At 41.2% G+C, this 24,613-nt stretch overlaps 1 protein-coding gene across 2 annotated transcripts in view; it reads left to right on the forward strand.

Annotated features, from left to right (window-relative positions):
* Positions 1-910: 910 nt before the first annotated feature.
* ERG (ETS transcription factor ERG) overlaps positions 911-24,613 on the forward strand; it is a 137,649-nt gene continuing 113,946 nt past the window's right edge. Inside the window, exon 1 of one of the 2 annotated variants that reach the window (XM_088539345.1) lies at positions 911-939. The gene's annotated coding sequence lies outside the window, so the exon portion shown is untranslated. The remainder of the gene's footprint in view (positions 940-24,613) is intronic. The other variant, XM_088539347.1, reaches the window with a different exon arrangement.

Here is a 24,613-nt window from a genome sequence, read left to right on the forward strand (position 1 = left end):
AGCCCTGCTTGAAAAAACGAGACGCTTTCAATTATTTTATTTATTTTTTTTATTATTATTATTTCTAATTAAGGGAGGACGCGGGGTTTGCTGCTTCGCAGCCGGCTCCGCGGTGCTCACCGCTGCGGCGGCTAGGAGCGGCTCCCCCCGGTAACGAGCCGCCGCGCGCGGCTCCGCGCGGGTTTTGCGCGTGTTTTGCGCGCGCGCGTGGACGGGTGCGAGGGCTTCACGCCGTCCCCGCCGCCGCCCGCCCCCGCGCCGGGCGCTGTTTTGCTTGGGGGCGGTCGGCGGGCGCGGAGCGGCGGGGCCGTGAGCGCTCCGCTCGCCCGCTTCTCCTTTTATTCCTCTCTCTTTCTGCGTGTGTGCGAGCGTGTGTGCGCGCACTTATTTATTTCATTACATTTCGCGGCCCCGCTGCCATCTGGTGAGCGGCCAGCCCTTGACTTCACGTCGGGTCCTCGCAACAACCGCGCGCTTGTTCTGCCCTTTAAAAAACAGGTCTTGTTGCTCCTGCCGGCGGGAGCGGGCGGCCGAGCCAACCCCCCCTCCCCGCCAGGTCCCGCTCACCTCCAGTCCCGCCCCGGGCCCCGCTGCCGCCCCCCGCCCGCGCAGCCCCGGGGGAGCCGCCCGGGGGGTCCCCCCGCCGCGGCCCGCGGGTGCCGGGGGCAGCGCGGGGCCGCCCCGAGGGCCGCGGGGGAGCCGGGCCGGGGCCGCGGAGCGGCGGCCGCTTCTGCTCCGCGATTGGCGAAAGACAGAGGCGCTTTGGGGCCGGGGCCGCGCGATGGGCTGAGCCCGTCCCGGGCGCAGTGAGTCACCGCGCGCTGCAGCTCCCACAGCCCCGGCTCGCGCCGCTGCCGGCGGACACTGCCCGGCGCTCCCGGCCCGGCCCGGCCCGGCCCGGCCCGGCCCCGCGGAGTCGCCCCTGCCCCGGCTCGCCCGGTAAGTCCTGTCCCGGGGGCTCGGAGCGGCGCCCCCAGCCCGGCGGGGCGCGGAGGGCGGCGCGGCCGTCGGGGCTGCCCCACGCCGGGTCGCGGCTGCCCCACGCGGGGCTGCCGCACGCGGGGGCTGCGCGGGGTCGGCGCTGCCCCACGCGGGGGCTGCGCGGGGGTCGCCGTCCCGAGCCGATGCGCGGAGCGAGGCGCGCGTCCCCCCTGCTCCCCTGCGGGCTGCCCGGGCGGCAGCCGCTGGGTTTCACCCTCGCTTTTATTTCTACCTCCGTTGCTAACGGCAGCGCCGGTGTCTTTGTGATCCTGTCGGTAATTCCTCCTTCAATTAACTGATGCCTCTGTTGCCCTTTCTCGCTGCTGCGTGTGGTAAAACCTGCAAGTACCTGAGTTGGTCCGGGGGCAGTCGGAGCGGGCGGTGGTACTTTACAGAGCAGGCACTTAGGTAGGATACGCGCGCAGAGACCTGTTTTGGCGAGCAGATGACTTTCCTGTGGAGTTTGGAGGGCGCGTAATCATATTTGCTAAAGCTTAAGTTGCAACAAGTTCTGGCCACCGTAAACTTCCATTCATTGCTCATTGCTGCCTTCGTGAAGGACCCACAGTGCAAGTAAACTCGTTCCTTTTTATAAACATACATTTATATTTATATATACACACACATACATAAATTGTGATTGCATTCTAAGTGTTATTCTCTGGATTAGTGCTGTGCTTCAGCGCCAAAGTAATAGTTTGAAAATTGCACGCTGCCCATGTAATTTTGAGTCCATTAGGAAAACCAGGATAGGTCTATGAATTGCACATGGAGAAATGTCACATTCCTTTGGTTTAACCCTTTGTCCGCTTCCCTGGTTTCACTGAAACAAGTGAGGTAGACAAAGACAGCTTCTCACGAGGATGTGAAATGTAAACTTTCATCAAGCCATATGTATCAGGTACGTGATTTCAAACACACCTAACCTAGTGTAAGAAAATCAGGGAAGAGATGGGTCCTTAAATAGATCGTTTGTTTGACAAGTTCCAAATTAAAGGAAAATAAATAAAGGCAAAATACTTACTATGTCATACTTAATGTGGGACAAATATATCTTTATGCTGATAATCTTATCTATTTTGTAAAGAACGTTTTAAGAAACAGATGCATGCAAATTTGGCTAACTTCCTTTGCAATTCTGAGAAAATTTGCAAGAAAATATCATTACTTCCAAAAGCATGTCTGAGTTCAGGGCTTTGAATTGCATCTGTCCCCACCTTCCAGGATTTAATCCCAAAGGTTAAACAAATCATATAGTACTGGGTAGAGTTACATGTAACATGAATTTTATAAATGATCTGTCAGTATAAGCTCTAAATGTGATTAGTTGGACTTTTTGCTCCTAAGGTGTTATTCCGTTTGGATTATAATTTATATAGCTTCTGACTCCTATATTCTGCTAGCTATATATCAGGCATCTCTATTTCTGTAGTTCATATAGTGGTACTAACTCTGTGACTTCTGTCTTTAACATCTGACTTCTTTGTCAGTTTACTGAAGCTACCTGAGTGTATGATTCCACTGAGGAGCTTCAGTGAGGAAAGCTTAAATTTAAAACACAAATTGGTACAAACTTTGGAGTAGCATCTCTTATGGCAAGTGTGATCGTTTGCATGTTGATAGGCTGGGCTTTTTCTATCTGAAATCTCTTGATTTAGTTACTAGAGCCCAAAGGGTTGGGTCCAAAAATCAATACTTTCTCCTTTGCAGTGCAGATGTGTCTTTGCTGCCTGCTGTTCTGTGGGAAGTTTGTGTGTGTGTGTGTATCCATGGAGTTGTGTAATCAAATACAAAATCCTGAGATGGTTATTTGAAATCCATTTGGTTTGAACATGAGCAAAATACCTGACTATTGATGAGGCAAATCCTGTCCCGTTCTAATTTCCACAAGGCACCGGTGTTCCGCTATCAAAATGTGATATCAAATCCTTGCTATCGAAATGTAAGGATCATGGCATTGGACCTCTCTTTGCAGAGGGGTTCATTTTGGTCACTTTATTGATGTCCACGTTTACAGATGTTTCTTCTCGTGGTTATAGGTACTCCACTGATGATCAAAAAATATAAAGAGCTTTTGCAGTGCGGATGACATCTGGTAGCTCTGAAATGTTACATGCTACATTCATTTCCTTCCTTTCCATGCTAGAGGAGTTATTAGAAAGTAACAACAAAATATTTTAAAATGTTGGAGCTGAAACTATCCCTTTCACCTGAAATATCTATTGCATTTTGTCCGTATTATTGGGAAGCTTGTCATTTTCTTTTAAGTATATATATATAGATATAGATTTTTTTTTTTTTTGAGAAGGCAGCTGTAAGGTCAAACCATACATCTTTTAATCACTCAAGTAGCTCTGTGGAAACCTATGCCCTAAACTATAGGTGGAAGTTGCTGACAAGGAGTATGGTCAGAAGGGGCCTTTTGGATCTGATCCGTATCAGTGAGATTGCTGGTGCAGGCTTAGCCTTGAGCACCTAGCGCTGAAGCATTGCTTTTCCGCTGCAGAGCTGTGAAGGTAGACCAGGGATTCGCTTGTACTTTGGATATCAGCTCTGCCATATGGTTGATTTAAAATGCTTTTTAAAAAAAAAAATCACATTGGTAAGATATTTTCAGCCTCTATTATAACGATGTTTATCTTGGGTTGAAAGAATTACCTTTTGTGCAGTAACACCACACTCTTGTTTTTCATTATACCCACAACCAGCTACTTTCACAGCCGCTAGAATATTTTTTTTTAATTTCCCAATGTGGTTCTAGTCAGGCACATTTTACTCAGGCAGATTTTCCAGTTAAGGCAAGCATCGTTTTGTCTTTTGCCTGGGTTAAAGGTCTGAACTACATGAATTTGTATTATTTTGGCATTTTGGAAGATAATTAAATAAGTGGATGAAATCTAATATATTTCCTGAGTAGCTTAGTTACACTAGAGTAGGTAGAAAACCGGCAGTCTAAAATTACTTTGCTAAATTTAAATGTAAGTAAAAAGTAGGCAATAGAAAAAAATTAAAGGCTATATCTAAATATGGAGTTGTGGACATATCTGTTATATTTAAACTGCATTTTAACCTCTTCTATTTATATTTAGTGGTATGTGTATAATCTGGAGGGCTTGATTAAATACAAGAAATGGTAATTTAACAATGAAAGCTGAAGAGTTTATTCTGCTGTAGATATATTGCGTGTCTTTGTTAATTGGTGTATATATCAAAACTAAAATGTATACAGTCAGACAGCTTTTATGTTCTTTAAAATCTAAAATGATATTTGATCTAAAGTAAACATGAATGGATTTTCAAAAAGTCTGATCCCTGTCTTTCTATCGCGCACTTATCTCCTGTTAACTTCAGTGACACTTTTACTTGCGTGGAGTATGAGACTGCACTGTAAAAGTTCATTTTCCTGAGCTTACCTCTGAAATACCGCTTTTTAATTTAGAAAACTATTATGGGAAGTGGATTGTTCTTGCATGCTGCTTGCATCAGACAAAATCCCTCCTTGGCACAACTTCATTCCAATAAGAAAACTTTATTCCAAGAACAAAATAGCTAGTTATTTTTGTTTGATAATGCATCATATAAATATTAATTGTCTTCCCGAGGATAAAACAATAAACATATGTTTTTATTTTATCTGGGGATGTGATATGCCCTCATAGAGAACGATTTAAAACTCAGGCCCTCACCCTGTAGCCTCACAAATGGTTCAGCTGGACTCACTGTTACCACTTGTGTCCAACCTTTGTGCACGAATGACAGAAAAGCCACTGTAGGACTTCTTTTTTTTGCACTTAGATCCTCTGTTTTCATTTAATGCATACAGTGTGCAATAGGACACCCAGGTGTTTATTAAAGTGTGTCGATAATAACATGACTTTCAGTGTTCTAGTGGTCCCCTAAATGATGCTGTGCTTCTCTTTGTCTTGTAACAGAGAGAAAGCCGTAGATTGCCCATGTGCATTGACACTGTGCAATATTGCTAGAATATTTGAAGCTGTTGCCTTTTTTTCTAAACGCTGCTCCTGCGAAATGAATATTGATTTCAGGTGTGTTTCAGATCTCCAGGTTTCGTCAGAGCCCCTGGAACATTGGATTATACGTGCTTAATTAGACATTGACTTAAGGAAAAGGTTGACATGTAGGAAGTGATGAGCACCAGCAGACTTACAGCACTGCACGGGGCTATAAATATAAATTTAAATGTGGTTTCAATCAGCTCAGTTTAGACACCCAAGTTTTCGTGTTTTTCCAGGAGGTCTGTAATGAAACAGCCTTATTTTCTTTTCTCCTCACCCCACAAAAAAGGCAGAAACAGGAGAAATGATTCTGATAGATTTTGCCTTGGTTGAATAGTTGACCACTGCTTGAGAGCAATACTTGGTGTGAGAACAGATGGCATAGCAAGAAGGAATTGGAAAGGTGGGGACTATGACTTTAACCCACAACTTCATCTCTAACTAGGGGGTGGGCAGAACAGACCTGACCAGGTTGTGCAGGTGCAAGTGGGTTAGGAGTGAGGTTCCCTTTCCTAGTAGTGAGCCCTCAACACCATGCACTGCCTGCTGGACCAGCTCCTTTTGCTTCTGCCTTCCGTGGGCTGCTACAACTGATCTGTAATTGACTTTTTTTTTTTTTTTGCAAGATTATGTCACTAGCAAATATGTATAAGTTTATCAACAGTTGTTACTTTTCATTTTTTTCTAGCACTGGCAGTGGTGGGTTAGAAGTAGTACTTGCTCCTTTGTAAATTACTGGAAGAAAAATCTGTTGCAAAATCTGATTGACTTCTAGTTTATAAGTCATGTGGGCTTACCAGTCTAAGATTTCTCTATGCCTTCTGGCTTTACCCTGAGTTGATTGCTTTATTTTTAGGTTTTTAAATGTGGATGCACGTATTTGACCTGAATTGATGGAAGGACATATTTTTATGTGTATTTTAATATTTAGTACTAATACTGTGTGCTGTTACTGTGTCATTCATTCTGGTGTAATTAAGTGCATGCATAAAAATCATATCAATGTGTTCTGCTGTATGATGTATTCTTTTAGTAGATTGCTGTATCCTTAATGAGAATAAATAAGAAATATAGTAACTCAAAAAAAATTGTAGATAAGTGGCATTTCTATCAAAGGCTTTTTTTTAAATGCAATTTAGGAAACTATGAAGGGCTTTATGAAGAAAAAAGCTTAGCATCTATGCAGAATCTAAGCAAAATTCAGCTTTCTGAGAAGGCTTTGTCAATTCTGAATAAACTCTGCAATAAACCTAAACCCGGTGTTTTAAAATTCTGCTTGGAAAATGGACTGTTCTCTATAGAGTTCAGAAATTATACACAGTGGATTTGTAAATATAACTATAAAAGTAACATTAATATATTACATTACAACATATGCTGAGACTAGACTGCAAAATCTGCTTGAAAAAGCAGCTGATTTACAGGACCCATGCAAAATAGTGATGATAAAAGCTCTCCCGATTTCTCCAAGAATCACTGTTAACAGTGGCTATTCTGGTTGTAGTTGACCTTTCAAAGGCTTTTACACTTTTTTAGAACAAGTTTACACCTTTAGCATTAAAAGTAGATTTGAAAAAGAATAAGTTAGAGATTTAAAATTAAAGATATAGTTTGGTCCTGATAGGCATCTTCTACCTGCTCACCAGTTTCATCAGGTTTGCCCACTATATGAGGCAGGGAGTTTGGAGCCATGCTCTTCATTTCTTTGCTACATGTACAAGATCTCTGATATTTTTATGTATTTATAGCAAACGGTCTGCAGCATGCTCTGTATCTCTTGCAATCAGGAAAAGCCAAATCATCTGTCGCCAATATGTATGTCAACATCCTGAAACCACAAAGTGGGCCTCTCAGTAGGCACCACAAAGATTTCATTTCAGCAAAGCAATTCATCATGATCTTGAAGCTGAGTTCTTGATTTTTCTACCTTTAGTGCAGATGAGTGAGTTCTACCGAGAGGAGACTGAACAGTTGTTTTATGGTGATAGGAATCACTTCACCTAACCACATACATCTGAAATTTAAGCGTCTAGTTGGCAGTAGTCATGTAAGTTCCCTCCTTAGCTAGAGGGCAGGTTCATCTTCCAATCTGAGTCAGTTATGTTATTTTGGGGTAAGTCACTGAAGACATGACCCTTCTCCATCAGCTCAGATAGTAAGTCTGGTTATGGAACTTTGAGGTACTTCATTTGCAGGTGGCTGGGATTAAGAGCACTGAATTTTGAATGTAGGGCCTGATCCAGGCCCCAGCAGCTGATCTTACAGAGCCTGAATGAAAAACAAATAAAAATGCAAACGGCCCAGATGAATGTTTTGCAGGCCGACAGTGGATGAATCTTATGGCTCACTCATTATTTTCATTTTGAAGATGACTTGGTACGTAATAGTTTCATTTGTAATGTCAAACATTTTACAATCCATTTTTATCACCAGGAATGGAAGAAGAAAAGCCATTCTTCATTTTCTGTATTATCTCTTCTAACTTTGTTAGAAAAATTAGAAAATGAAAAAATCACCTTCCTTTTTTTTTTTTTAGTTTTAGAAATATTTCTAATGATATTCCTTTCTGCTGGCAGATGAAGTGGAACTATCCATTTCATTTTTTTTTAATGGTCTAGCATCTTATGCACCTTAAAATAGTTTTACGTGCTGTATAAGGGATAGAGCTGGGGTGTTCACAGCTAGGCCGAACAAGTTGCTAAAATCTATCAAGGCCCACTTATGCAAAGTTGCCTTATAGATTGTGCCTGGCCCTATGCACAGCAGCATAGGTGGGGAGGGGAGAGAGTATTCATTATTTCTTAGCAGTTTCCATGATGGTTTGCTGGAAAAATAGTTGTCACTAAAAGGCAAGCTCAATGAGGAGCAGTGATACAGATATGAGGGTAAGATTTGCTGTAGGCTATAGGAGCCAGGGCAAGGCACTTTCCCTTTCATTTATCACCACCGCGTGTCATGTGTCAGGGAAAGCGTTGGGCAGCCGGGCTGTCCCCTTAGCCACTCTGAAGTCCTTGAGTCTTCACCTAAAATTTAGTTAACAAGCCTCTATAGGTTTCAATCCAGACTACAATTTATGTAACTCCCTCGTTGCTGTGTTGTCTCTCCAGGACTGAAGAATGAAAAGTAGTAAAAAGCTATTTTGGTCACTAAAGTAAGCAGGCATGACTCAGAATACTCACAGGGAGCAGATCTGTTGGATAAAAAAAAAGGTGCCATTTTTACAAAGGCACTTTTCGGACCATGCCCTTTAAACTCTTAAAAAAATAGAATACTTTCTCTGGCACTTCTCTTAGAAAGCAGAAATGTGAGCGAGAGCAAGGATGTCTGCTATACTTCAGTCTCTGCTTCAGAACTGGACAAATTGTGTGCAAGTTTTGTAATGCATGTGTAACATATGTTCAACACCCGGAAAAAGAGAAAGAAGATATTTGAATTTCGTGGGGAGGAGATTTGGGTTTGGATCGTTTAAACATTTGTAGTGGAAAAGTATGATTCCTACTTCCTGTCTGTTAACGGTTGGATGGATTTTGGCTAGCTTTCCGCACTGATTTCTAGCATCCTCATTTCCCTGCAGAAGTACAGCTTTGATTAGTAAACTAGTCTGAAGTGCAGTGGCCATTGACTTTGGGTTCCTCTTAGGCTGTGCAAAGTGAGTGGTCTAAGCTAAAAATGAGCCTGAAACCACATTGACGTAAGCCATAAGTGTTTATGGATCTGTGAGGAAACAAATCATCGCAGGAAAACAGAATCCCAAAGCAGTAACGTTGATATTCACGTGAGATGAAAATATTCCCTGCATTGGCACATTGAGGGTCCCATCCAACTCCTAATCAAGCTAATCAAGCTCAACTCTTCAGTGCCAGCTGCCCCAGGAAGACTTCAGTGCCTGCAGACTCTCATCTACATTTCACTGTTTGCTATGTAAGCAGCGAAAGGATTAGGGAGGCAAGTGATTTCACAAAAAGTCACTCACAGCTAAGTAGGTGATACTGAATTTTTGAACTCTTGTCTCATTTTTAGTGGTTTGGTAGGAAGCTAGTCCACAGAAACCCGAAACCAGTGATGTCCTCTAAATGCCCACTTAAGGGCATTTGTCAGTTCTGTTGTTCTCCTTTGGAGCAGTTGCTCTCCTAAAAGGGGAAAAAAAAAAAAAAGCACATTTAGCAGTTTGTTCTCTATTTACATTTTCAATTGGTTTGTATGGAAAAATATCCCAACAACCCATAAATTCCTCTTCTTCCTCTATTCCCAGTGAAAGAGTTTGGAAACTCAGAATTTGTGGTCTGTGGATGAAATCTCCAAGTTGCTGAACTGACAGAAGCTTCCCACTTGGTTTCTGGGGGGCCAGAACTGTTCAACTTCAGTGTTTCTTCCTAATATTTTCACTGGGCATGGAAAGCAGTGGAAGTGGTTTCACTGTGGTGAGTTCCTGAAGTCCTAATACCCCTCAAGGACCACAAAATTTAAAGGTGCTACCGTTTAGCGCAGGTAGCAGGCATTGCTTTTCCTCTTGATATATTCTACCTTGTACAAACTCACAGAATTTCCGCTCCCTCTATCATCTTCCACAGATGAAGAGACATGGGCCGTATACCTGTAGGACTACTTCCTGATAAACTTCTGGCCTCCTTCCAATCCTTTGGCAGCAAGGATTCAGTGCAGATCTGCTGTGAAGGTCTCCTAATTTAATTCTTCACATACCCCATAGCTTCCTACTGCAGAGAAATCCTATTTTTTTCCGTTTTAAGTCTGAAAGGTGTTTTGGATATGATGATATTTACAGCCAAATAACATCAAGTTTTTTTATATTAGCTCTTCTTTTTTTTTTGGTGGGGGGGAAGGTACAGATGATTTCAATGGGTGAGAAAAGAGGAGAAAAAAGAGCACTACAAGTAGTCCAATAGTGTAAATGCAGACGAATAAAAGGACATGAAGATAGATTTCTGGTATTGTCTGGTATGGAGCTGAGAGCAACATGGGAAAACTTTAAATTGTAGTTGCTATCTACTGAGCAGAAATTTCAGTATTCAGAATGCCAGTAGGACTGCTCTTATCAGCACTGAAGCAGTCTTGAAAGATGAAGTCTACAAAAGAAAGAAGCAATGCAGCAAAATACAGCATGCTGCACAGCACTTCAGTTTTACTTCCGTCACAGACTGACCACAGAGTTTATACCTAGATGCAGAGGATATACCTAGAGGTTTCAAGTAAAGAGCACTGTGGAGGGTTTCAACTGATGATGGCAGAGTTAATGCCTGGATTCAAAACCCAAAGGTGGATGTTTCTTAACTTCTGTAGGCTGAAGGCCTAGCTAAACTTTTTGGAAGTGCACGCAGATTTTTGTTTTTTTGTGCCTGGCTCAGGTTTGCCAGGGGCAGATGGAATGAATGAACTTAGCTTTTAGGTAAACAAAATGTTATTGTTCTACTGTTATAATTACAAGCATTTTAAATTAGGTATTGACAGCAGTTGAGAGCCAGTTCTCGACTATGCCTGCTGGCAAGCAGTGAGATGTCTACCAGTTCTTAAGGGGGAGCCTTGTTGCAGGCTGAGAGAAGAACTCATTAACCAGCTTTCTACCGCAGTGTTACTCAACATATGGTCTGTGGGCTGCTGGTGGTCTGGAAGACATTAGAAAGTGCTCTGAGAAATAATTGCAAAAGAGAGGTAGAAATAAGCCCACATAGACAGATTCATGTTCTTGCACCACTGGCAGGTACATGCCCGTGTTGGCAAGAAGCCCTGAGTCAACAAACTGGGCTGAGTGAGAGTTGCCTTAGCCACTCTGCGTGAATCCGAATGGATGGATCTTAAATAACCGGACATTAGGGTAACCTCTGCTTGATCAAGCTGATGTGGAGTGGGATCTTCTCGGTTAAAGAGGATGAACTCCTTAACTACCTTTTCTAGTGTTTTTGAAGCAAAGTATGGACTAAAGGATGTTGCTTCTAGAGTCGTGTTGCTAGCAGTAATGACTGCTACAGGGAAATGGACGGCGGCAAGCCCATTTCCTTCACAGTGGGAGGAAAATAGTAGTTCAGGAGACCATTAAACATTAGAAATACCTCTGCAAGGTCCCTACAAAGATACAGTCCATTTACATTAAAGTCCCAGAGGGCCAATTATCCTGGAAGAACATAAGAACTTAAACAAAAGCTAAGTTAGGTATGCTGCCCACCAATAGCTTTGAACAAAAATGGATGCAGTGAGAAAACACTTGTGTATTATGAAAGTGAGAACATTTAGAGTAGGTCTGTGCAATAACCAACTTTTACTGTTCCCGTAGGATCAGTGTGCACAGGAAATATCTGTGGCATGCTTACTTTTCCTGGAGATGACAGCAACCCTTTGGCAACTACTATATAATATGTGCTTGATACTTTTAAAAATGTTGAGCTGTTGTTTTATGAATGTGCTTTGATTTTCTTATGCTAGAGTCTTTATGCCTTGCTCTCTACCTTTTCGTGCTCTCTACTTTCCCATTCCCATTAAGAACCTGGACATTTGTCTTCCAATGACTTTAGTAACTATGGCATTTCTCTCAATGCTACTATTGGGAAGGGACTTGAGCATAAGGGGCATAAGATCCTTGTGCAAAAATAATCTCTATGGTCTATTCTAGTCTATGTCTGGGTGGCACTGGGCTCCTGGTAATGGAGACATGTTTGAAACTAATGCTTTTTGGGAGTGTAACTTTTTAGGAAAGTAACTTTCCAAAGACCACCAAGCAGAGCTCAATGCAAGCAGTAGGATTAAAGTCTGCCTTTGCGTCACCTGCTAGACCACAGTTTTAATTGATCAGTTGATTATTGTGAGTTGACCTAAGAATTGTAGTGCACTAAACTTTTAAGTAAGGGATTTTGAAAATCAGTCAGTTCTAAGACTTTGTTGCGACATGTTCCTAAGAGTTTACTGGTGTAAATTACCACATGATCTTGGAAGTGCATCTTTAATTTAAAAAAAATAAAAGATTTTTCTTATAAGAGGAAACAATAACCAGTCTGAGGTCCAATAACTCAAATGTTAGGCCTGAATGGATTTAAAATACTACTTGCTTAAATAAGAATCATTAACCTTGTAACTGATAATGAGAAAAATGCTCATGCCATTAGTGGTTTACCACTTTGGTTCCTAAAGGATAAAAACAACTTCATAAAAGAGACCACAGACTGTCCGTTTTCAGCCTCAGTGCTGAAGCAAATGCTTCAGAAAAACATGAAACCCATCATTTAAAAGAGTAATTTAGTATTTGTGTTTAGGAAGCATGGTCAAAATCAGAGTGCAGTGATACAAGGCTGTGTAACTGCAGTGGAATGTGGACCCCCGGTGCCATGCGGGAAGACCTGGTCCTTTCCTTGCCCTTGGCCCCTTGGCCCAAATAGGGCTCCCATATAGAGAAGTACAGGTGCAGCCTGTGTCTTACAGCATGCTTCAGGTAACCTCACCTGGGCTGGTAGGTCTAACTCATCTTCCTCAGGCAATAGTATGGGGACAGCGAGGCAAATGAGGACAGCGCAGCATCCTTTCTATCCTGGCCCAGATATCAGCTATTACAAGAGTGGATGGGATGACTTTTCCCTTAGAGGAAACAAATGATTCTGGATCTGGAAGGTGCCTGGTGCCTCTGGCCATGGCTGCAACTTTCCATCTCAGGAAGAGTGGCAGCAACTACAGTACAATCTCATTTAATTTGTCCATCTGGGTCAACAGATCTTTATTCTCTGAGTATGACCCCTTCTCCTTCCCCTGCACCCCTTTCCTCACCAGGAAAATGATGCTGTACCCTATCTCCTGCTCAAATTGGTTGGAAGACTCGCATTGACTTCAGCTAGAACTGAACAAAACCCTTGAAGAGACCTAGTGATTCCTCTTCTACAAATTACACTTAGGACTCAGTGCACTATATTCTTGTTTTGTTTTTAGTAAGGGCAAATGGAGGTTGAAGTGTTCTGTCAGACTATCCCTGACTGTAAATACAATTACAGTAGGTTTTATTGATGTTTCATGCAGTGGCATTAAATTGACAGTGATGTTTGCTCTTATGTAAAAATGGAAAGTTTCCCCTGCTCCCCCCATTAAAATGACTGTTGTGCCTTATCCAAAATGAAAATCAATCAAAGAAGGAACACAGCTGGGCAAATGACAAGAGAAACAGAGCTGTGCCAAGGTGAATTTTTATGGAAATGCTCTCTGAAATAGTACTTCCATGAAAAGGCAACTTACCCACAGATGTAGGCTGCGTTTTCATGAGGGAAAGTGTAATGTACCACACCCTGAATCTGACAGGGCCTATAAACTTTTCACGTATTTTAAATTTAGGCAACAAAGAGGCCGTATTTAAGACACAAAGGTTTTCTTCTTTACTGTAATGTAATCATGTTAGCCTCAAGCATGGAAAAAGTAAGCTAAGAAAAGAAAAAAAAAGGATATTTATGGAAGAAACATTTAAAATATACAGCTAAATTAACTAATACATTGAAAGAGAGATTTTCGGTTCTGTGAGAAATCTGACTTCGACTTTGAAGAGCATCCTAGTTACGACAGTGGCTTGTAAGTTTGTATCAAGCTATGTGGTGGTTCCCTTAGTTAAGAGGAATGAGTGGCATAAAAACTGCAAAAACTTGTTCCTGTTGTTGACATGGAGATTTTTCTCATTCACTGAAGTAGAAATGAAATTTGGGGAAGAATATAAAACGTAAAAAATGAAGAATGATTGATGCTAGTGCCCAAAGAACAGGAGAGGGGAAAAAAGCAAAATGGCAAAAGTATCAACAGAAGCTTGAAAATGTCATACTTATATCTACTTAAGCAAATATTTTTGGAAGTGTTGCAGCCTTTTCAATGGCCTGGTTTTCAAGTGGTCTGACCACGTTCACTATAGACTTAAGGCTTACTGCAGAGCTCTTGCAAAGGTTGATTACTGGAACCCATTCCTTTTCCCTTGCTTCGGGATTTTTCTGGTCATCCCAAACAATGTTAAAATATGCTGAGAAATTCTTGGGATAACCTTGGATTTTTCCAGCTTATTCCTGGATGTTGCTGTCTTAAAAAAAGAAGGGGATACCTCTTTTTTTTTTTTAGTATTTGATTTATTAAAACTTGATGTCACTGCTATTTTAAGAGTAATAATCAAGGGTTGTTAAACTGACTTGATTGTTTGCTTTTCCTTTTGACATTTCCAGCGGTAGGTTGGGTGTAAAAGATGTAACACTAAACATATTCTTGTATCATCTCAAAATTTGTTACCCTGAAATAGAATATGACTGAGTTTTTGCTATTAAGTATAAAAGCACTTATCAGATGATGTAGTTTATTCGTAAAGACTAATAACGGTGACCCTATTGCAGAAGAACCTGGAAATGGATAGGCCTTGACTCTGATAGCTGGGAGTAGAGAGATGTGGATGTCGTTTCATTTGAAGAGCATTTGCCAAAATCAACCAACCCAGGGAAAGGAAATTCAAAAGGACTGAGTCTGACAGTCTGTTTGGTCACAGCACCAGAAAGAGGAGATGTGCTCCCTAACGGGCCAGCATTTCTGAGGCTTCCCCATGCTTGTGTATTTCTCCCTACGTGCTCCCTATAAACTCCCAGCACCCCAAACTGCTGTCTAGCTTGGGATGAACTGCAAACATCAGGGCTTCCTCGAGGGGTCCAACCACTCACATGTGTGCACAGCCCTGTGCAGGAAGGAGCCCTGCAGAATCCCAGAGGAATTGCCTGCTGGCAGCACAGGGAGCACCTCCCTGCCCATGGGGTGGCACTGGGCAGCACCTCCCTGCCCATGGGGTGGCACTGGGCAGTGTCCCCGTGCCTCTCGCTCAACCGCCCAGGCTGGCATGAAGCCTGCATAATAAATGTAATAAGCCATGGAAAATACATCAGTAGCACGTGCTGACATCGGTGGAACACACATGAGGACTGCGAAAAGGATCCTGTTACCCCCTGTTAAGTTGCAAAAAGGCTTTAATCCAGCAGAGAACAAAATGTTAACCCTTGCAGAGCTCTCCTAGGGAGGAGGGATAGGGTAAGCCAATATCTTCTTATTCCTGTGGGGTTTCACTTTGGAAGGGATATATGAACACAGAAGTACCATGGAGGAACAAAATCCCAAACAGCTCAGCAAATGTTGCTGATGACAGTGGCTGCCCTGGGATGGGTGAATACAAGGCTGAGTTCAATCTGCTGCAGTCAATAAACTGTTTGTGCTGCGCTTTCATGGTCGGTGACGTCAAAAAAAGCACGGGAGTGAATTATAGCCTTCTGTTTACTCTGAGACTGTTTATAATCCCTTGTGTAGTAGAAGACAAGTTTCACTACAAGAAGCAATTCACAGAGCGTTCTCCGAAAAGGAAGGAAAATCAGTTTATGGCAATGCATGGCTTCCTACTGTCTCTGGTGCATCCCCTGCTCTCAACACTAAACACTAATGTATTCACCCATCTTCTGCTTAATGCTAGAAAAGGAATATTGTATCATTAGGCTATTTCCCCCATGCTTTTATTTTCCAGCCCACTGCAGGAAGGGTTCATAGAGTATATCCCGAAAGATGTTTTTGTTCCCCCACCTTGGGTTTTAGTCCTAAGACTGCCAATTAAATTATCCCATAAATCATCCATTATAGGTAGTAAAACCTAATTTTAGATTTCCTGCCCACTCTAGTGTCCTGCCTGATTGCTACCAGTTGGATCGAGGCTCAACCTGTTGAGCAGACAATTGTAGTGAATTTACTGTTTCTTTCTGTGCCACATGTGGGGAACTTTTAATATGTGGCATTTGCTCATAATTCTGTCTGACTATTTTCTACCATTTAGTCACTCTTTTTTTTTTTTTTTCTGTAAGCCTGCAAAGTAGACATCTGTAATTTATTCTTTTGTCATTTTTTGAGAGAAAAAGCTGTTATTATGTGGATTAGAAGGAATGTGAACCTACCTGCCACCACTAAAACAACAGTAGTTTGAAATTAGTTCTTACATAATTCCTGCTCAAAAAAAAAGCTCTGTATTAATAGAACTTACACATTCCTTTGCAAGCTGAAAATATTTTAGGCCAGCTGGAAATACATGTATTCTTTTGAATGTGTTAGCTCAAATACAAATATATTGTTTAGCTGTGAACGGTGCTGATTTTCTTGGAGGCTGCTTCTGCCAAGCATATTTTCATTGAGGAGCTTTCTAGTTCACACACATTCTCAGTAAGTATTCACATTTTATTCCGAGGATAAACAATCTCTAGCTTGGTCATCCTCTTCATAAGCTTTATTGAGGACAAATGAAGAATAAGGTAGATTCTGTGGTCACGCAAATTCATTTACCATGTGAATAAGGCGTGTGCCCATTCGTGCGCTGATCTTTGCTAAAAGGATATTTTTACTTAATGTGGAGTGCTGCTTTTACTGAAATTCAAGCAGAATTCAAGGAACTGTCACTGTGCAAAACTGCAGCCTAAAATACTGAGAAATTATGCCTTTTCTTAACCTCTCTGGCAATTTCTGATGCTGTTGTTATCTTGGTAAAATTCCTAGCTCATCCAAATCTGCAGTTTTAATACTGTAGACATGCTGAAGTATATCTCATACCTTTAAAAACATTGTCTTTCTGAATGTGACTGTAGTTCCTGCTTGAGTGAATTGGCAATGCTTTAACAACCCTGCATTAAATCAGGAATGCACGTGGCAGACGGCAAGGGCCTTTTTCATCTGCGGAGAATAGTGACAGGAAGTTGTAGAATTTAATTCAAGATATAAGGTGCATAGAATCTTACGGGCACTTGCAAAAGGGAAAAATGGGTCTAAGAGAGGGGTAATGCTAAAGCAGAAAAGATCACTTCTAGGACTCATGCAGTGTATGTGCAGAACCAAGATTTCCCCCAAGCTCCAGGTTCTGGGATGTGGCACCAGGCTTGCATAGGCTGCACCAACTTGTCGCTGAGTGTCAGAGGGCAGGACTGCGGATACAAATGGGGGCATTTCTTTTCAGTGGGCAGAATTCTTTTTTTGTTTGTTTGTTTTAGTGATCTGCATAGAGCATATCAGCCACATACACAGTCTGTGAGCACTAAAATGAAGCGGTGCAACTTTGGCACCCCTGTGGATTCTCTGGTATCTAATTAAGTACACTCATTTCTTAGCTCTTGCCTCTGTGGAGGCTCTAGCAAAATCTCTCTCCTTTACCTAACTGTTGCTTGACCCACTCTTTAACAAACATAGTATTTTCAACCCTATTATTAACCTCTTGTAAAATTTGGGAAAAAATGGGCAATCATTCCTAAGTTACTGGAAGAAAAGGCTAAGAAACATTCATGCATGCACACAGCATGATATCTTAAATCTCATTTATTTAAGAAGTGAGCCAAAAATGGACCTCGAGTGGTTTCCCTGCTGAAAGGATCTTCTCCACCTAACTTTTGTTTATTATACTGTGACTGTATGCGAGGAGATTATCATTTGTTGAGTGAACTCTGAAGCACTGTATAAAAAATAAAATGTACGTAAAGACTAACAAAGAAAAGAAGAAAGAAGCACAGGCCTCCCAGGCACAGCAGAGTTTCTTTAGTTATTGATGAAATATTATATGCTTTTTTCCAGTGGTACTATTTGTCCCTCTAGATATTAGGGACCCTCCACGCAAAGTAAGAAAGGCTTCCTCCATAGATACTCAGAAATGGAGTAGACAAGGTTTATTGGAGGACGTAGAAAGTAGGAAGCAATCCGCGTGTTTTCTGTAGTAAAGTTAGCACTCTATCTCATGTAATGCACCAAGTGCAAGAGCAATGGACAGTGCTGTTCAGAGTGCAGAGCTCTGTGATCTATTAAATTTCTTAGTTGCATAGTTTGGTCCAGAAATCACTCCTCTGCAGCAGACGTGCTGCACAATCACAATAAAGTCCCTAGGTAGAGTGACTATAAAGAAAACCTGAAAATGTAATCCAAATAACTCTAGACAGTTGGTAGCATCCATATCTCTGTATCCCGTGGGCAAAGAATTCTTCAAAGCAAAGAGAGTACCTGATTTATCTGTGGACTGTAACTCTATAAGTTAATCATGGCATGTTAAAAGTCAATGCTGTAAATTATTTCTTAGTTGAATTTTTGGTATCAAACTGCCAGAAGCCTCTCACATATGCCAGGTGTCATGGTCCCCCTATATGGCATCTTATGCACTTCCATATACAGTTGAAATGCAATACAACTTTTAATTTAGGAGCAGCAAAAATGGTGATAATTTGATACCCAATTCAGTGACTTTGGAAACTTTACATTGATTGTACCAAGCACTTTCATATTATCTCTTTAAAAAAGGTTAACTTTTTACACTGAGCTGAGATTTCTGCTAAATAGCCAATTTCCTATATGGGAATACTTGTAATTCAAGGTATCCGTCTGCAGAATATGAACTAGGCTTGTGTCAAGACTATACGTCTTGAATATGCTACTGTTATCAGAAAAAAAAAAGTCTCTCTGGCATGCTAAGAGGGGACATGCTGGAGTTTGTAATTTTAGCATTACAGATTCTTTATTATTAATAGATTAGTGGGGACTTTTCCAAAGACTCCTATGAGTCACAAGAGCTCCTGTTACTAAATTTCATATGCTCATTTATTTATACAAGTATACATCAGGTCTTAGGGTCTTTTCAGCCCAGAACGAGCCAAGATACTGTAGGTGTAAATGCAGTTCATTGAGTTTTGAAGATCATAAATATCTCTTTTAATATCTGATTTATCTTGAACTGTGCAGATCTAAGGAGGTGTCTCAAAATAAGGAGAGCAGCGACATATGCTGCTCCCTTGGACAAACTGTGTATTTATACCCCAAATGAGACCTTGGCAGAGAACAGTTTGAATTAGCTGACACTACCAAGGCAGTTCTATTTTATGTGCTGCAAGGTTATGTTAGTTTAGAATGTTCATTTATTTTGCTGATTAAGGATACAGCTCGGCTCCCAGCAGAGTCTCCAGTGAAAATTCCTGTTGATTTTATATCTCCAGATGATTATAGGAATTTGATGGGGACAGTTTTCATATCTCTGGCAAGAAGCTGAGTTTTTTGCATTCCCATGTGGGCAGCAGGAGCTCAAAGCTTGCGGAGGGCGCGCTCAGCTTGCTGGAGCATGCATGGGACCGGGGTTGTGCTTGGTGTCTCTGTGCCTGTGCTCCTGGCAAGTCGGAGCGTTATCGGAGCGCTATCAGAAGTCTTGCCCTCCTGCTGGTCCCTCCGTGGCTGCACATAGCGGGCATGAGAGCCGCTCATCCCCCAACAGAGGGGGTCAGACTTCTGATGGCAAAATTTGGAGATTGCGGAGTCTGGAAAGAAAAGACATGCCTACCAGGCAAGACAGTACCATTTACAGGGGCCTTGATTTTCTCTTTCCCATGGTTTCTCCAAAATGAGCAGAAGAGAGGAGTTTCAGGCAGAGAAAAATGTGAGGAGTTTCAATGGAGGAAATAAAATAGTAGTTATGTGCTCTTCATTTCTCTCTTCCAACATATATTTATCTGGACTTCCTAACATCTTTTTGCTTTTGTATCATGCAGCAGCAACCCAGCCAGACCCCAGTGATATCAGACCTTGGTATACACGTGAGCTGCTACAGACAGCTTCACATGGAGAGTCTTCCTTGCTGGTTAATAGCAGGCAAACGGATGTCAACAGCTCAGTGGGTTCCTGAGCTGCGACCTGCTGCTACCAGCCCACCAGGCACAGTGGTGCTCCAAGGGTGGCTCGGTGGTCACAGATAGGATTCTCTCGTTTGACTCCCCAGCTGTCTGCATGGGTATTTTCCAAGGCCTTGTTGCTTTAGCCTTCACCACAGGAGATCACACAGCTGGCAACCTGTCCTCCTCCACTGCCATCAGCAACAGCTTTGCATGTCTCATATTCCTAACAGCCAGAGAGGTCCTGGAAAACTGAATGACAGCATAGCCATTAAAAAGAAAGTGATGAAAAGAATTGCCTGATTTTGTGTTGTTATTGAGACCTTCCTGGGTTTTAGGAACTGTTTTACATCAAGGTGCTACCTAGAAGAAAAGGAAGACATGAGTAGTGTGTATGGAAAAAGAAATCAGGATGAGAAATGATCTATATTCTGTCAATCTTTCCATTTCTTGAGATTGTTTATGCTCTGAGTAGGAAGCCAGCATTTTTAATCGTATATGTGCCAGCCTGGATTTCTGTCCTTTGCTGCTAAATGATTTTATTTTTTGTTCTGTGCAAAATGCAAGAGAACTGTAGCTACATGCATCAAAAGTTCACGTGAAACAAGTAGTTAAATGTTATGTTTATCATAATAACATGTTAGAGTAATTTTTCTTTAAACTATAATCAAAATTTTCAAAGCGATTCAAAGTAATCCGTGAGTGTGACTGTTCCTTAATGTCCATTTTGAGGCTTGCTTTTAGCAGAAGGATGCTCAGAAGTTTTTGAAAATTTGCCCTCTTGCTTGTCTTGATTGAGTTCACAAAACCACTAGTATCTGGAAAACAATTACTAATAATTTCAGATTTAATAGAGAAATAGATGCAGATACTTGCTGTCATGGAAAGAAATGTTGAAAGTTTATTGCAGTATTTGTTGTTGTCCTTCCTTTCTCTCTATCTCACCACTATTGAAGTGGAATGACAAATATTGTCTTCTTGAAAACTAAAGGCAATTATGTATCGTCCCTAATTCAGAGTATTCTGATTAATTGAATGACAATAACAGGAGTGTTTTCAACAAAATGAAACAGACAGTTTCATATTCCACAAATCAGTGAGTGTGATGCATCAAGGCAACAAGGTGATGGTGATAAATATGAGGAATATTGTATCTGAAGATGCAAAATGCTATGTCTGATACAAAGAATTTTGAAAAATTATATATTAAGTTAGTATGATAGAACTTGCTAAATACGTTCTTGTTGGTAGGCACGCATGAGACAACTTTGCATATATACTTCTTTTCTTGCAGAAGTTTGACATGGGCATAGCTGGTTGTGCACCCCATTGCTAATGAGGCAGGGAACTTTTTCCCTTTAGACATACTGCTGCTAGTAGCGAGTTGCTTTTCTACCGAGTACTGTATGTTGAGCAGGTGGGTGATTCCAGTCATTCACTTTGCCACATTCCCTCTCAGCATGTCTGTCATAAAGTAACAACTTTATGAGCTTATCCTCAAGAGAAGAGAGGAATTAAAGTGCCACTCTGGTCATAATGATCCTTGGGCACACTGTGTTCATAAGACACCCTGTTCTGTTCATAAGACACCCTGTTCTGTTTTTACTTTGGCCCGTGTAGTGTTGAATAGACTGGCAAAAAGTAGATATCCTCCCTAGGCTTCTGATCTGGCAGCAGGCAAATTTGTTCTTCTGCTTTTCTTCTGACATCATCTCTTCTTAATTTCCTGTGGAAAGCAACATCTACTTTCAAGAAAATATATTTTCTCCTTACTTGTCTCTAGATCCCCTCACACACTTTATGCTCTTTTTCTTTATTTGCGTTCTACCTAATGACTGTAGCAGAGGTAGCTGTAACCAGAAGGCATGTTAGTTAAACACGAAATCTGCCTATGAAATTACTCCCAGAATGAGCTTTTCCAATGATGACAGAAAATAACAACAATAAAATGGGTGCGTTATTTACCTGCTAATTTGTGTTAGTGCAAAGTAGAGCATGCTAGATGGGAGGGTGTGCTAATTTCTAACAAGCTTGTAACTAGTATTCAAGGGGTAGATTTAAATTTGCAGTCCTAAGTAATCTGAGGTTCAGTTACTTGTGATATCACATTTTGCCATAGTTAAGATTAGAAGCAGCAGGAAATTCTCTGTAAGGAGTTCTTGTTCACAGAAGCAGATTATTATTTTTTAAATCCCTAGAACATCCTCCTCCTTTATGGTGAAGGAATGGAGGATGGGGTGGATATATTTACGGGCAGTCATTTCAGTTATGTTACTTAGTGATCTTTCATTTGTTTCACAGACTTCCAGAACACTGGGCGGGTGCCTGCAATTGTGTTTTAAAACATTTTGGATAATAATTTTTTTGCTCTGTACTCTTCTTTAGTATTGTTGTGAATCCAGACATTAGAAATTTTGTCCCTAAGCTCCTTCTGTTCCATCCTCAGAAGTTCATCAATTTGATTTTCTGCTTGTCTATGGAAATTCATTTTCCAACGCTTTTTAAGTACTCAGACCCCAGTTCAAATCTCTACCATTCTTTAAGAGTGTGGATGTAAAATGAAATCTCTTCTGTTTAGGATATGCTCCTTATTACAACAAAGGGAATATTACATTAAATGTACATTATTACTTTGGATTAGTCTCCCTCAATTCCATGTGTTGGAGAGGGTCCATTCTGAACAAAATGTTTTGTCAGAGGGTAAGAAAGACTGTGGCCTAGTGGTTGAACACCCGGTAAGTAGGACACATATGTGCTAGGCTCATCTATAGTGAATGTCTATTTATTTATGTAAACCATAACATTGCAAAAAAGAGCAGTTAAAAGACCTATTCTGCCTTTGTATATCCCACTGCAGCATGTGTCTCGGAGCATGCTCTCAGGAATCATGAGGACGGAGTTGAACCTGCCTCTCTCATATGCCAGGTGAATGTGGCAACCACTGAGCCATGGGGACAGAGAGAGGTAAACAGCACTGGAAGGAAGAGCTCTGACATTGCAATTTTTTTTTTCTTAACTTCACATAATAGTTGTGAAAACCAGAATTGTGCTGCAGACTTAAAATCTTCTATTAGTTAGTGATGACTGAAAGCTGCATCTTTTTTTTTTTTTTCATTGAAAAAAAACCATGAGGCTGCTATCCCTTCATTCAGACAGGAAGTCTCTTGCTTAGAGTGATTACCACAGAGTAAATATTAGCAAAATATTAGTAAAATATTAGCAGTATTCCAGTAACTAGTGCTGCATTGTGCTGTCTACTTTTCTGCAGGGTTTCAGCATGTTCTGATTATGTTTCAATCATCTTATTTGATTTTGATTTCTTTATTCTTGTATTTTTTTTCATTGACTTATCCTTGCCTAAAGCCTAATGTATTTGGACTCCAAAGGAACATTCCCACTGGTTTCAATGGAAGAGTTGATGTTTACCCGTGTAAGGGGTTTTAAACTAAGCCAATGAGAAGAGAGTTGCAAAACAGTTACCCAAGAAGCCTTTATATTGAGACCAGTGCCCATTTCCAGCCTGTGAATAACAGAAGGCCTCAATTAAATTCAGCTGACTGATTTTGATGCAAGTTCATATGCAGAGCAGCCCTCAAGTTAACAGCTAAAAAGCATGGCAGAGAGGAAAAAGTATACTTTGTAGCTAGAAATTAAGTATTTATTTCCTTAAGTGGAACTTTTTTTTTCCCTCTCATATTCTATAACAAGAATTCTGTTCTACAGTAAAAGAAAAATAAAGTTTCTAGAGTAGGGAGAAGAGCTGCCCAAATGTATTGACTAAGGTGCTTGGGCCAAGAGAGGGATTTGGTTACTGTTTTAAAATTCCTGTTTTTTATGTTTTTTTTTCTTCCCCATTTAGTCGCTGAGATCCTAGCAGAGACGCAGGGTTTTGCTGCAGATGGTTCTTATACATACTGAAAGGGCTGTATACTCACAATATGCTCCATAAGCTATTAAATGCTGTAAAAGCCTGGCAAACTTTATTGTTTGCATCCTGCCATTAGAATTCCCTCTGAAGTCTGTCACAGGGACATAATTCCATTCTAATTAAAGCTATTCCCCTTTTCCAAATGTGAAACTGCCCTAATTATGACTAATTGTTTGACAAATATAGAGTAGGTCTAACTGTGCCTTAACCCTTGATAGGATTGCACAGTTTACTGCCAGCTAAGCAGAACCCCTGCAAAGGTGCTTGGCCTTTACTATATACCCTTGGGACAACAGACTGGCCATGGAAAAGGGAGAGAATTTGGAGCGTATTGCTACTGCATGGTTCCCTTGAGCAATGTGGGTCCCCCGCTGACATATCGTTAGTTTAGAAATGAGATGAAGATTTCCAATTCACCATGCTCTGTACTCTTCTGAAAACACCAGCATTCTTCTCCTCTGGCCTTCTTGCAAAAAGGAGAGGAAGAAGTGTTCTGGACAATTATTCCAAGCAAGTGAGACCTTAGTTTTGTAGGGTCTATGACGTTGTGGTATTGAACAGGGAAATCCGGAGTCATGAGAAAGTTACTTGGTACTCAAAGAAAAGTTCTAATTACAGCAAGTTCCTTTGCACTGCTGAGTCCTTGGTACCTACATGCGACTTCTGCCTACCATAAAGAAAAATATCATATGTATAACTAATACCATTTTAGTTAACTTTCTCTATGATGTGACTCTTTCGAAAGAGATGGAATTTGATTCCTTTTTGTTTTCCTCATTTTGGGAAATTGTTTGGTCTCAAAGCGTTCTTCAAAGCCACTGCTCATCTCATTAGTTTGGATCAGATGCAACACCCACTGATACGAGTGGGAGCTAAGTCTGGGCCTGAGCTCCTTGCAGTTCAGATTTGAGGTTGAGTCTGTTAACTACTTAAGGGAGTTTCTCTGCAAAGCATGAACTGCTCAGAGCTGAAGCATGCTGGTGTTATACAGCCAGTGCTGTAAACTCTCTAAAAATTGCTGTGTTGAAAAATTG

This window comes from Tinamus guttatus, unplaced genomic scaffold (genome assembly GCF_059628265.1).
Source record: "Tinamus guttatus ecotype Peru unplaced genomic scaffold, ASM5962826v1 Tinamus_guttatus_pri_ptg001602l, whole genome shotgun sequence".
Classification (NCBI taxonomy): domain Eukaryota; kingdom Metazoa; phylum Chordata; class Aves; order Tinamiformes; family Tinamidae; genus Tinamus; species Tinamus guttatus.